At 47.5% G+C, this 4,735-nt stretch overlaps 1 pseudogene; it reads left to right on the top strand.

Moving 5' to 3' along the window:
- The first annotated feature begins 3,250 nt into the window (after positions 1–3,250).
- On the top strand, positions 3,251–3,965 carry LOC112820601 (ATP synthase F(0) complex subunit C3, mitochondrial pseudogene; annotated as a pseudogene).
- The last annotated feature ends 770 nt before the right edge of the window (positions 3,966–4,735 follow it).

Raw genomic sequence — 4,735 nt, 5'->3', positions numbered from 1 at the left:
AAGGACGTACGCCCGCCCTTCCCTCCCGCCCTCGCCCTGCGGATCGCCTCTGCGCACGCGCGCCGGCGGGTGTAAGGGCATGCGGGGGCGGAGAGTGGCGCGCCGGGTCTCCGAGCCCCAGTCTAAGGCCCCGAGGAGAAGAGAGAGGGGAGGGGCGAGAGAGGGCGAGGCCGCGGGCGCGCTCCCTGCGGCCGTCTGATAGGGTGCGCAGCGTTACGAGCACGCCCCGCGGGGAGGTGCTGCCTGGTGACTGCGCAGGCGCGGCACGCTGGAGTAGCCCCTTGGAAACCCCCCCTTCGTCCTGGGGTCGCCTTCCCGGCTACGCTGAGGATGCTCTCGGTTGTGTTTGTCGCGTTTGTCGAGCTGAAGGTCTTGGAGCAGTGACTGGCTTGGATGGCCGTGTGTTCCTGTGTAGCTGTAGTTCGTAAACGCGAGAAAAAGTGGCGCCCTGGGTCATTAATAGGTTCTTTGCTAAAAGGAGACGCATCCCGGAGTGCCCTCCCTCGTGGCTAATCGTGACAGGAGAAACACTAGAGCTCCATCCTGGTTTTACTTAAGGAGCGAGAGTTGACGTTCCAGAGAGCAGGAGTTTGACATGGAAAAACTGGCCGGGCTGCTCAAGTTGGGATGATGTAATCCGCCTTTCAGGGCGAGGAGAGCAAGGTTGAGGAACACCTGGGCGCAGGGAGAACCTCCCGGCAAAGTGGGAGCTTCTACGGCGAGAACCCACTGCAGGCCTTGCGGTCCTTTGGAATACGGGAGAGCCCAGAGCTCCATACGGAAGAAGCAGGGCCCCTCCCTGCCGCCAAAATCGAACCACCGGTGTCCAAAATTGAAGGATAGTGAAGCCAACCCCAACCCTACGCTGCCTCTTCCTTGCACTTTTCTTTTCATATGCCTTACGTCCTTCCTTCTGTCTCTCCCCATCAGTCTTTATGCTTCCCTCTTCCTCTTCTTCTTCTCTGTAGTTTAGTCATCCTCCTGCCCTCCCATTCTGTTTGTTTCACCGGGCAAAGCACACCTAGGATGTCATGGCTGGAAAGTTGAACCTGGTAGGCTGGTTAAACCTAACACAGGAGAAAACCCTGAGCCATCTGGAAACAGGGATTGAGAGGGAAGTAAAAACTACATTTTTACACCCTGCCACCACCCCCAAAATGTTTGTGTATGTAATATGTGATTAAAATAGGTCTTTGGGGGCGCCTGGGTGGCTCAGTCCTTAAGCGTCTGCCTTTGGCTCAGGTCATGATCCCAGGATCCTGGGATCGAGCCCCGCATCGGGCTCCCTGCTCCGTGGGAAGCCTGCCTCTCCCTCTCCCACTCCCCCTGCTTGTGTTCCCTCTCTCGCTGTCTCTCTCTTTCTGTCAAATAAATAAATAAAATCTTAAAAGAAAAAATAGGTCTTTGAGGGGCGCCTGGGTGGCTCAGATGGTTAAGCGTCTGCTGATCCCACGGTCCTGGGATTGAGCCCCATATCGGGCTCCTGGCTCAGCGGGGAGCCTGCTTCTCCCTCTCCCTCTGCCTCTACCCCTGCTCATGTTCTCTCTCTGTATCTCTGTCTCAAATGAATAAATAAAAAATTTTTTAAAATGAAATAAATAGGGCGCCTGAGTGGCTCAGTTGGTTAAGCGACTGCCTTTGGCTCAGGTCATGATCCTGGAGTCCCGGGATCGAGTCCCACATCGGGCTCCCTGCTGAGCAGGGAGTCTGCTTCTCCCTCTGATTCTCTTCCTTCTTGTGCTCTCTATCTCTCATTCTCTCTCTCTCAAATAAATAAATAAAATCTTTAAAAAAAATGAAATATAAAATAGGTCTTTGAGGCAGTTAGGGTAATCATATTTCAGGCTCCCATTTTTTAAAGGCATGGCTTGCATTCTTCCTCCCCAACCACCCCTAAAGCTTCCCTACTGAAAATGCTTGTCTTCTCTAATACATCTCGCCCTTCAGTTCGTTTCTATAATTGCTCTTGTCACTTAAAACTTATCCTCTAGTTGGGAGTGTCTTAAGATAATACCAACAATTTTAATATAGGGTAGCTAATCAAATCAAAATGAGCTATGGTCAGTGCTACACAGGTTTGTCATCAATTGCATTACATTGAGCACCTCAGGGAATCTTCAGTGTTAGCATGATTCTCCCTTTCAAAATAAGTTTGATTATGGGGTACCTGGGTGGCTCAGTCTTTAAGGGTCTGCCTTCAGCTCAGGCCATGATCCTAGAGTCCTGGGATCAAGCCACCATGGCTGCTTCTCCCTCTGCCCCTGCCCCTGCTTGTGCTCTCTTGCTCACTCAAATAAATAAATTTTTTTAAAAAATAACAAAAGAATAAGTTTGATTAACTCAAGCCCCGATATTGTAAAGCATTTTCAAATGTTATGATTTTTAAATGTAAGAAGCCTAATTAAGGGGCGCCTGGGTGGCTCAGTCGTTAAGCGTCTGCCTTCGGCTCAGGTCCTGATCCCAGGGTCCTGGGATCGAGCCCCATATCGGGCTCCCTGCTCCGCGGGAAGCCTGCTTCTCCCTCTCTCACGCCCCCTGCTTGTACTTCCTCTCTCGCTCTCTCTCTCTCTGTCAAATAAATAAATAAAAATCTTAAAAAAAAAAAAGCCTAATTAATTCCACTACATAAATTTTGGGAATTAGGGCAGCTAAATATGGAAAATAAAAACTATGCTTTATCCCAGTTGTTTCGAGCAGTTCTATCAATTAGAGCCTTTCCTCCATGGGCTCAATATTCTGAAAACTTAGGAGTTAATTACGCTTATTAACAATTTTTATTTATTATTGGGTCAGGATCATAGAATTTTAGAGCTTTCATATCTTTTTTTTTCTGAAGATTTACTTATTTGAGAGAGAGAAAGAGAGCACGTGGCAGGGTGGGAATCCCAAGCAGACTCTGTGCTGAGCTCAGAGCACAGCCCAACGAGGGGCTCGATCCCACAACCCTGAGATCATGACCTGACCCAAAACCAAGAATCAGATGCCCAACCAGCTGTGCCACCCAGGTGCCCCAAGCTTTCATATCTTTAAATCATAATTCAACACCTGCACGTAATTTACAGGTAAGTCTAAGGCTTAGAGACGTTAGGGACTTGTCAGAGGTCACACTGTTAGTAGCAGAGCTAGCACTATGTGCAAGGGAAAAGGGAAGAAAACCTCAACAGGACATCACACTGCATGGAGGTGGGAATTGGGAGGCTCAGCCAGTACTTAATGTTTGGCTTCCCTAAAGTTAATTAAAAGTTTTGCCGGAGTGGCCACTCCTTCGACCTCTGCCGCCGTCGCTGCCGCCGCCACCTCCAGGGAACAAGGGAAGCGGGAGTGGGGCCCACGTCGGCCGTCACCCAGGTCCTCCAGCTGCCCTGCCCCGAAGAGTGTAAGATGTTCGCCTGCGCCAAGCTCGCCTGCACCCCTGCTTTGATCCAAGCTGGATCCAGAGTTGCCTACAGACCAGTTTCTGCATCAGTGTTATCTCGACCAGAGGCTAGGACTGGAGAGGGCTCTACGGTATTTAATGGGGCCCAGGATGGTGTGTCTCAACTAATCCAAGGGGAGTTTCAGACCAGTGCAATCAGCAGAGACATTGATACTGCTGCCAAATTTATTGGTGCAGGTGCTACAACAGTGGGAGTGGCTGGTTCTGGTGCTGGTATTGGAACAGTCTTTGGCAGCCTTATCATTGGTTATGCCAGAAACCCTTTGCTGAAGCAGCAGCTGTTCTCATATGCTATCCTGGGATTTGCCTTGTCTGAGGCTATGGGTCTCTTTTGTTTGATGGTGGCTTTCTTGATTTTGTTTGCCATGTAACAGAAATTACTGCTTGAAATGTTGGCATTCATATTAATTACGGATGTAATTCTGTGTATCTTACTGTGACTCCGAAAACTGTAGTATTGGTGTCATGGAAATGTACATTATTTCCAAGGTCATTTCATTAAAGATGAAAACTTTAAAAAAAAAAAAAAGTTTTGCCGAAATAAGACCTCGACGAGCATCAAGCTGTATCTACCACTGAAGTTGGCTGGAATGATCAAAGCATGAAAGATCTCTGACTCTAGAAAAAAAAAAAAGAATAAAACGGGGGATTTATGTAGGCCTAAAAGGTAAACTTAGCACCATGAAGTAATATTTGATAGATGCTAAAACTTAGTGAAAGAAAATGCCAATTTAGTACTAGCTTAGGATTTACGCCATTTAAAACATTGCTCTGTAAAGACTCTAGTTCAAATATTTGCAAAGCCAAGAAAGAAAATAGGTATATTTATATATTCATATTATTAGTTAAGGAATTATTTGTATATTTTTCTAGAGAACACACAGCTGACTGAAGTCATGTTTCCAGTCTTCAGCTTCAACTCTCAGGACCTGCCTCAGGGCACCTGGCTGGCTTAGTCTGAGGAACGTGCGACTCTATCTTGGAGTCATGAGTTTGAGCTCCATGTTGAATGTAGGGATTACTTAAAAACATAAATACATAAACTTAAAAAAAAATCCCCGCTTCAAAAAATATTGACTCAGGTTCATCTTTACTCCTCTTCCTCCATGTGTTTTCCATTCTCTCTGCCTAATTTCTTCCTCTAATTTCTCCGCCCCTTGCTCTCTCTGTTCTCCTCAAAAATGAGAGTTCTTCCCTTGAATGGCAGTCCCACTGCTATGTCATCACCTTGCTGTCAAACCTACCACTCCAACCTCAGGGATTTTGCCCATTTGCTACTGTCTATCTCCTCTGTTCACA

The sequence above is a fragment of the Callorhinus ursinus genome, unplaced genomic scaffold (genome assembly GCF_003265705.2).
Source record: "Callorhinus ursinus isolate GAN/ISIS: 27379988/994484 unplaced genomic scaffold, GSC_fseal_2.0 scaffold10, whole genome shotgun sequence".
Classification (NCBI taxonomy): domain Eukaryota; kingdom Metazoa; phylum Chordata; class Mammalia; order Carnivora; family Otariidae; genus Callorhinus; species Callorhinus ursinus.
This window is presented reverse-complemented; position numbering and strand designations above follow the sequence as displayed.